Raw genomic sequence first — 9505 nt, 5'->3', positions numbered from 1 at the left:
CTCAGAGTTTTTTAAATTTGCATTTCTCTAATCAATAGTGATTTGGAGTATTTTTTTCATATGATTATAGATAGCTTTAATTTCTTCTTATGACTATATTTTTCTTATGTTTACTCCCTGTCTCAAAAAAGAAAAGCATCACTGGGAGACCAAATGACTTTGAGCAAGCTATTTCCCCTCTTTTGATCTCAGGTTCCTCCTCTAAAAGAGGAGACTATTAAGCTAGACCATCTCTAAGGTTTTTTTTCAGATATTAATCCTAAGACCCTATGAACCTTTAAGGGAAAGAAGTTTCTTTTTGCAGTAGGAAGTTTGAACTAGCTGATAAGCAAAGGCCCTTAAAACTTGAAATCCTTTGAATTATGACACATTTTACCCAAAACCCAATTCAAGAACATAAACTATAAACTGTGATTTTATTGAACTTACTAACTTGGAATTAGGATCTCATGGGCACCATATGCAAATACAAACCTTAGGTGTTCACACATTTGCAGTGTCGTTTTTATATCTGTACTTTTTTCCTCTTGAAAATGGACCAGCAAACGTGTATTTAATGGAACATTGTTTTTTTGTTCAGTTGTTTTCAGTTGTGTCTGACTCTTAATGGACCCCAATTGGGGTTTTCTTGGAAAAGATATTGGAGTGGTTTGACATTTCCTTCTCCAACTCATTTTACAGATTAGAAAACGGAAGAAAACAAGGTCAAGTGACTTGCCCAGGGTCACACAGCTAGCAAATATCTGAGGTCAGATTTGAACTCAGGAAGATGAGTCTTCCTGACTTCAGGACTAGCATTCTATCCACTTCACCACGTGGCTGCTATAAGAAGGACAAAGCAAAAGAATTCAAAGAAGTACAGGAAGACATATAAATTGATATAGAACCAGGAAAGAGGAGGAAATTAAGTAATTAGAACTTGAAAAACAATATATACAATGACCACAACAATATAAGTGTTAAAAACAACAAAAAATGAAACTGAATGTCATTTAGTTATGATGTATTTATAATCACTAAGCTCGGCATGCGAGAACAGACAAGAAAAACCCTTCCCTCCTGTTACTGCAGAGATGGGGAATTCTAGGTATAGAACACTGCACATACAATCAGATTTCCTCAGTTGCCATGTGGTATGATTTTACTGAACTTTTTTTCTCTTTATTTTTCATCCTTTGTTACAAGGAATGGAAGAAGGAAATATGCATTTATCACGCACCTACCATATAGGTACTTTGCCAAGTGCCAAGTGCTTTGTTCATATTTTTATCTTATTTGATCCTCACAACAATCCTGGGAGGTAGATGCTATTATTATCTTCATTTTGTAGCTGAGAAAACTGAGGGAGACAGAAGTTAAGTGACTTGCCCAGGTTCATACAACTAGTGCATGTCTGAGGCTAGATTTGAACTCAGGTCTTCATGACTCCAGGCACAGCGCTCTATCCACGACATCATTAGCTGCCTCTAGGCGGCTCATTCAGATGTAGTATTATGGAAGAAAGGTCCTCTTCTTCGTTCACTTACCTGTCTCTGGACCTTATCTAGTTCCAATTTATCTTTCTTGAGGTGTAATTTATTATAACACAACAGCACCTAGTTTTCCAGTTAAGGGAGGGGAAAAAATATTTGCAAATTAAGGTGATATAGAAATAAAAGATATTAATAAAAAATTTAAAAAGAATATATGTATGTATATATACGTACATATACATATACATGATATGCATATACACACACATATACACCTGTGTGCTATATGCGTGTATATACATATACACATATCTGTGTATGTATATATACGCATATGCAGATAATACACATATGATGTATATACACATATATACATATACACACATATACACTCAAGAGGAAAAAAAGGAAACTAGCAAGATAGGGTTTTTTATCTAAAATGCCAAAGCTCTGTGTGTTCATTGTTGCTAGGGAAAAGCACAGATCCCAGCTTCTTGGAGGCCCTGAGGTGAATACAGAAATGGCAATGCTTCTGACTAGCGAGGACTTCAAAAGATGCCATTGTAGGGAGGGCAGTGGGAGCAGCAGCTCACCTGAGGGAAGGAAGCCCAGATCATACTGAGAGGCAGAGCAATGGTATAAGAGGCAGCATCATGGAAAGAGCCCTAGATCTGGAATCAGAGGACATGAGTTTGAATCCCAGTAATGACACTTACTAGCTCTGTAACCTGAGGCCAGAGTGATATTAATAATAGCAACTCTCATTCACATAGTGCTTTAAAGTCTTCAAAGTGCTTTCTCCTCAAAATAAATATGTGAGGTAGGTCCTAACCTCTCTGGGCCAGTTTTCTCCATTGTAAAGTAAGGGGGATGAACTAAATGACCTCTGAAGTACCCTCTGGCTCTAGACTCTAGACCTGTAACTGTTTAATCTTCCAAAACTGTTTTACTAAGAGAGGAAATATGCTGCGGCACAGAGAATGCTGGATTTGGAGCCAGGGGACCTGGATTCAGATCCTGACTCAGCTACCTGCTGTCTATGTAACACTGAGCAAATTGCTTAGCCTTACTGTGTCCCAGGTTCTTAAATGAGGGGCTTAGATGACCCTTTAGGGGCCTCTCCAAATCTAAAATCAGGATTTTAAGACAGCTAGAGGAAATAGTGACAATGGGCAGTTTCACATTTTGGTCCATTTGGCTCATAAACCCAGCACTTACAGGGAATAATGGCATACATCAGTAATGCCAGTTGCCAGAAAGACTGAGGCTGGCAAATCTCTTGAACTTGGGAGTTCTGATCTGAAATGGGCTATGTCAAAAAGTTCTCTGCACTAAATTTGGCATAAAAATTAAATAGATAAATAAGTAAATGAACACATAGATAGATAAATAAATTTGGCATCAAGATGGTGAGAGCCCAGGAGTCACTAGGTTGCCTGAAGAAGGATGGACTGAGAAATTGCTTCATTAGCATGAAATAGAACTTTAAATATATCAGTAAGCACATTTGTAGGTACCGGGCTTTGAAGTATAGGCCCCTAACATGTAGCCATATACCATGGCTGTAGGCTCAACTGCCATTTCTAACCAGCCGCTTTACAACAATATAGTTGGCCTTGAGAAGATTGAGTTAAATTTTATGGATGATCAAAAAGGCATTTGCCTTTTTGTAATATGTATTTTAAGTAGTCTGACATTTTTATATGAATTCATCTTCCCTCTATATATTAATTTCCTTTTTGTAAAACTTTTCTTTCTACATATTGGTACCAATAAATTTGTTGAAATTAAGAAAAAAAAAAGGATTAATTGGCTTAGGTCAGTAATGGAACAGATCAAAGCAAACAGTCGTGGGATGAAGCCTGTGAGTAGCCCCTGAATTTCCAGGCTGGTTGAGATGGGGAGACCTAGTCTTAAAAACAAAACAACTCAGTGCTTAACCCAAGTTTAGAAGCTCCACCAAAGCCAGCCACAGTTGATGTTTTAATTTGGGGAGTATGAAAGGGAAAAAAATATATATTTCTTTGGACTCTAAACTTTATCTTAATTGACCCTTCTAAGTAACAAAAATTCCCACACTGAGATGACCTAGGAATTGGTTGAATGACTGGACCAAAAGAAGGGTGATTGATGAATTTATGTCAGCTTGGAGAGATGGTCAAGTAGGGGAGTGGCATGTCCCAGGGAGAAGTTCCTAGATCACTACTATTCAACATTTTAGTCAACTATCTGAATGAAGACACAGACAGCAGGCTAATAACATTTCTGCTGATGACACGAAGGTAAGAAGAATAGCTATTATGTAAGATGACAGAACTTGTGCCAGCAGAGAGATGGTTAGTGGACATCTAGTACAGGAAGTATTCACTTCAAAGAGTTAGCATGATGTCATCAAAACTGTATATGCCAGAATACCTTTATTGCCTTCTTGGGCCGGCTTCCCAAGCTGTAAGAGTAGGGGAATGGAATCCATATGGTTTATCTAGATCTTTTATCTTTGATGTAGTAACTTGACAGCTGGACTAGGTGCAGAAATCTGGATTCCAGCCTCAGTACTACCAGAAACATCCGAGTCGTCTCCTTCCAACAGCCTTTTCCAGCATTCAGAGCCACTGTGAGGATGAGTGGGATGCCGCTGCCGCTAGGGCATACACGATGATGCTTCGAGAAAATCCATCTCACTATCATTGTTGTCTAACTTGTTGAGTGTGAGGAGGAGGGGTGCTGGCCTACAGGGGTTTCTGAGAAGCAAGGATCATAGTGAGGCACAGTCAGGAAACATCAGAAGAGAAGATGGAGCTGAGGGAGGGGTCTGACTCTTTGCTCTCTTACTCACCAGCTGTTTGGCTTTGGGGATGCCACTTTACCTGGGGATCTCTGTGTCCTCATCTGTTAATGACAGAATGGGATTAGAAGATCTCTAAGATCTCTTCTGGATTGAAAACAATGATTAGGTGATCTATCTAGGATTTCAGTTTTCCCATCTGTAAAATTAGAGGGTTTAGCTGGGGGTGGGGAACCTGTGGCCTTGAGGCCACATGTGGTCTTCTGGGTCCTCAAGTGCAGCCCTTTGACTGGGAGGGCCACAGCTGAGGACCTAGAGTCCCACATGTGGCCTTGAGGTCACAGGTTCTCCATCCCTGGTAAACTTTATCACCATTAAGTCCCTAAGAAGGGTTAGAGGCCCAAAGATCCTATGCCTTATTTAGGGTCAGATTGTCAGAGAAAAGGAACAGAGGCTAGGGACAGGCCATAGCTGTAGCCTTCAGCCATCACTGGCTGGCTTCTTCTTGCCCCCACGCAATGGTCATTTCAGGTAAGCAGGTCAGGTTGTCCTTCACAGCCCTTCAATTTGTTGCCTGTTGTCATTTCCATAAGCTCTCGCTGCCTCCCTGAGAGGCCAGGCCATTCCCCCACAGAACAGTGAGTGGGAGTATTTACTTAGAATGTCTCAGTCCTGTTTACAGTGGACCTGATGAGACAAGCTCTCTAGGGCCTGGGCTGGTGGAAGGTTTCTCCACAAAGGGAGCATTAAGAAGAGACTTGACTGAACCTTTCCACCCTAAGGAGCTGCTCTGTCTTCTCAAGTAACATGAGCTCAAGAGGTTGAGTTGAATGATGGGAGGTCCATGGCATGCAGAGCCCGAGTCTGGGTCTTTACAACCCAGGAGTCAGGGCTTGGCACACGGAAGGTCTCGAAAGGGCATTTAGTCCTTCTGTCTCCCTGACACATTTTGCCTAGCCTCCTCAAAATTCAGTTCAGTTCAGTTTAATTCCGTTTAATTCAACTTAACAAACATTCATCAATAAACTTAACTACTAAATAAACTTTATTTGGCTCCAATTACACAAATATAGATCTGACACAAGTCCTGCTTTCAAGAAGCTTATAATCCAATAGGAACGGGATAAAAACAATTAGACAATTACACAACCAACAGGGAGAGAGATATAAGTGGAAAGTAGGTGTCCAGGAAAAAGACTAGAAGAAATCAGAGGGGAAAAGAACTCCCTCCCTCCCTTCCTTCTTTCTCTCTCTTCCTCTTCCCTTTCTCCCTTCCTTCCTTCCCTCCTTCCCTCCCTCCTTCCTTCCCTCCTTCCTTCCCTCCCCCCTTCCCTCCCTCCTTCCTTCCTTCCTTCCTTCCCTCCTTCCTTCCCTCCCTCCTTCCTTCCCTCCCTTCTTTCCTCCGTCTTTCCCTCCTTCTTTCCTTCCTTCCCTCCTTCCTTCCTCCCTTCCTTCCCTCCTTCCCTCCCTCCTTCCTTCCCTCCTTCTTTCCCTCCCCCCTTCCCTCCCTCCTTCCTTCCTTCCTTCCTTCCTTCCTTCCCTCCTTCCTTCCCTCCTTCCTTCCCTCCTTCCTTCCCTCCTTCCTTCCTTCCTTCCTTCCTTCCTTCCTTCCTTCCTTCCCTCCCTCCTTCCTTCCTTCCTTCCTTCCTTCCTTCCTTCCTTCCTTCCCTCCCTCCTTCCTTCCTTCCTTCCCTCCCTCCTTCCCTCCCTCCTTCCTTCCCTCCTTCCCTCCTTCCTTCCTTCCTGCACTCCTTCCTTCCCTCCTTCACTCCTTCCTTTCATTTTGCTGATGCTTTTTGTTTTTACATTCAAGTCATTTTTGCAAATATTTCTCCCTTTAAACTGAACCCTCCTTCATGGCAAAGAAAAACAGTCAAGCACAAACACTGAATACAGTGACAGTGTCAGACAATGTGTTTACTATTTTGCCCTATTCCCTCCTTACCTTTCTTTCATTGTTTATTATATGTTCTCCAGAAGGGTTGCTGGTTTTTTGGTTATTCAGAGTTCAACTCCATTTTAGTGACCTTTTCATTGTATTACTGGCTTCATGGACTATATTATCCTTTCAGTTCTGCTTATTTTGTTCTGCATCTGTTCGTGCAAATCTTCTATGTTCTTCTGAATTCCTCATACTTTGTCATTTCCTCACATATTATTACACAGGAAAAACATAGCTGTGTTATTCCATTTCATTCATATACCAATTTGTTCGTATATTCCCCAATGAATGAGTACCAACTCTGCTTTCAGTTCTTTGCTACTACCAAAAAAAGCCACTATGGATATTTGGGTATATATTCATCTTTGACCATGTCTTTGACCTCTTTGGGGTATATGCCAGTAGTAGGGTACCTTGGGAACATTTTAGTTGGTTTTCTTGCAAAATTCCAAATTGTTTTACAAAATGATTGGACCAAGTAAAACTGTATCAAGTAGTTCATTTGTGTGGTTATCTTCTGATAGGTCCTTCAATAATGATAGTTTCTGGTTTTTGTCAAAAAAATAGGTTTTTTTGCCTATTGTAGGGTGTGAGGTGAAACTTAAACATGTTTTAATTTACATCTTTCTAATAATTATTGATTTAGAGTATGTCTTCTTATGGTAGTTTGGAATTTGCAAGTCTTTTGAAAACTGTTTGCATCTTTTGACTGCTTCTCTATTAGGGAAAGATTTTTGGTCTTATAAATTTGCACTAATTCCTGTTATATTTTGGAAATAAGATTTTTATCAGTAATATTTAATGAAAATCTTTTCCTCACTTGATAATTTCTCTTCTTATTCTAGCTTCATTGATTTTATTTCTGCAAAAGTGTTCCAATTTTATGTAACTGAAATGATCCATTTTGCTTTTATCATCACCATTATTCCTTGCTTGGTTAAGAATTCTCTCCCAATGATACTTGTCAATCTTCTTTCCCCTCTAGTTTTTTTTCATAGTGAGACTCTTTATATGCAAGACAAGTATATCTTTTTGAGCCTATTGTGGTACATGGTACAAGGAGTTGGTCAAAACCTTATTTCTGCCAACTTGTTTTCCTGAAGTTCTTGTCTAACCCAGAGTCTAGCTCCATAAAATTAATGTTCTTGGCGTTATTAAACAACGAGACATTGTTTTTAATTGCTTCTGGTTCTTGCTAATTTAGCTGGTTTCACCAATATACTTTTCTATTTTTTAAGTTAATCACTTTGGTGATTAGTACTTTATAAAATAGTTTGGTAATGTTTTGCCTTCTTCCTTTCTTTTTTCATTATTTCCCTTACTTTTTTTTCCTTCTGCACAATTTTCCTCAAGATTATAGACTTTTTGTTTCTCCAAACAAACTTTGTTATTTTTTTCTAGCTCTATAAAGTGTTATTGATTTAATCAGTATAGCATAAAATCTGTAAATTCTGATAGTATCATCTTTTTTTTTTTGCTTTTTGGAGGGCAGTTGGGGTTAAGTGACTTGCCCAAGGTCACATAGCTAGCTTTTGTGTCAAGTGTCTGAGGCCAGACTTGAACTCAGGTCCACCTGATTTCAGGGCCGGTGCTCTATTCACTGAGCCACCTAGCCACCCTGACTGATAGTATCATCTTACTATATGCTTATTATATTGGCATGGGCTATTCCATTGGTATAACCCAACCATGGTCAGGGAAAGGGAGAACATTCCAGGCATGGGGGACACAGAGGACATCCAGAATGCCTAGAGTCAAGAGATGGAAAGTCTTGCTTGTGGAAAAGCCAGGAGGTGGCCAGTGTGACTGGATCAAAGAAAGGTGAAAGAAGACTGGAAAGGTAGAAGGGGGCTGGGTTATGAAGGACTTTTTCATTGAGAGACTTTCTTTTTAGCTCATGGTGACAAACCAAGTCTTAATTTCTGCCAGTAATGTACAGTTGTTCACAAAACAGTTCTGGGGGTCAGAGTTTTTCAGGGACCAGTTGTAAAGTTTTCCCGTGAGTCATATTCAAATTAGATGTTGGGAATAAGGGAACTGTAGCTGTTGTCTTTATTCTGGGTAAGTGCCTTGTCTTGGTACACTGCTCTCTTAGTGCCTCTCACTTATACAAGTCTCACATCTGTCCTTCTCCACGCTCCTTTCAATTAGCAAACTTGTCAGAATGTGAAAGGGGCATCCTCAGCCATTCTCATTGAGTTACCTCCATTTAGATTTAAACCATCATTCAAGTCTGTCGGGATCCTTTGAGGTTCATACCATGTCACCCAATGTTAGCTTTCTCTTGTATTCACCTCATGTCACCTGCAACATACACTTAGACGCTATAAACAATCTAAGTTTGATAGAAATGTTGACAAGCACAGGACCACACACCATTGCTGGGATACTCCAGCATTCTGTTTAAAGTGATTAATTAATTATTAATTAAGCCTGGATCCTCTTTGTAGCCAGTTATCTAAGTAGTATCAGATGCACCTCACTTTGCCATCACCCCAGGGAGCTCTGGAGAGACTTCACGAGATATCTGACCAGCATCCTGCAATGTTAATGGAAGTTAAGATCTTCCCAGACCATCGATAGGCCCCACATGTACCCCAACAAGAGAAGCTTGATTAGAGGAGGCTTGTTTTTCAGGAAGGCCCACACTTTTTGTTACTTTGTAATTAGGCAGTGGATCATGAGGGTGGTGATGCCATCTGATCCTGAAGAAGTGTATATATACTCTGCGGTTAGCATTTTGCTTTGGGGTTTACTTATGGGAAGATGTAGCCCGATGAGACTCTGGGTAGCTGTTAAGAAGCCCCCAGTTTTGAAAACTCAGATGTTGGTGCCTCTCTTTGTGGTGACTATGTATGTATGCAATGATCAGACAGATCTGTCTGTTGATCTGTGATGTATGTATTATTTGGTCCCTGTCTGTTGGTCCTTATGCTATGACTGCTGCCTGTAATTTCTCTGAAGTTCAGGGTGCTGACTTTCCCCCCTGAACTAAGAAAATAATATATATGTTTGATTCAAGTAAGATTGTTGACCCCTCTTGAGTTGCTTTCCTTTAGAAAAGCAGATCAAAGAACCTGTGCTAGAAACTCTCCTGTGTACCCGTGTGATTGGGCTTATTCCCCCACAGCAGTTGCAAATAGCACTGCTGATACTCATCCAAATCTACTTTGTCTGTACTAGGACCTGATTCTCTAAACTAGTTACCATGATTAAAAAAAGAAAAGAAAAGAAAAGAAAAGAAAGAAAAGGAAAGGAAAGGAAAGAAAAGAAAGAAAAGAAAAGGAAAGGGAAGGGAAGGGAAGG

The sequence above is a fragment of the Petaurus breviceps genome, unplaced genomic scaffold (assembly GCF_028583685.1).
Source record: "Petaurus breviceps papuanus isolate PSGF00001 unplaced genomic scaffold, PetGlider_PUasm1.0 551, whole genome shotgun sequence".
Taxonomy (NCBI): Eukaryota; Metazoa; Chordata; class Mammalia; order Diprotodontia; family Petauridae; genus Petaurus; species Petaurus breviceps.
This window is presented reverse-complemented; position numbering follows the sequence as displayed.